Source organism: Pteropus vampyrus, unplaced genomic scaffold, assembly GCF_000151845.1.
Source record: "Pteropus vampyrus isolate Shadow unplaced genomic scaffold, Pvam_2.0 Scaffold341, whole genome shotgun sequence".
Lineage (NCBI taxonomy): Eukaryota > Metazoa > Chordata > Mammalia > Chiroptera > Pteropodidae > Pteropus > Pteropus vampyrus.
In genome coordinates this window covers 824,805-825,043 of record NW_011889122.1, presented here as the reverse complement: position 1 = coordinate 825,043, position 239 = coordinate 824,805, and positions in this window count along the sequence as shown.

Below are 239 nucleotides of genomic sequence, written 5' to 3'. Positions count from 1 at the left end.
TTTACAAAGCTGCTTTCATAAGCTAAGTTTCTGTTCCTTTGTTTTTTAAACACCAAGGAGATCCTGACGTAGTCAGCCTTTCTATGAAACTTAAACTACTATAAGGCACATGAATTCTATCTTTATTCACTATACGTATACTATCTTCATTATAAGCTCCTGTATAAGGCAAAGGAAGATCAGGTATTCTTTTCATACTATTAGCCCCCCTAGGTGGATACCAGAGTTTTCTATTTATC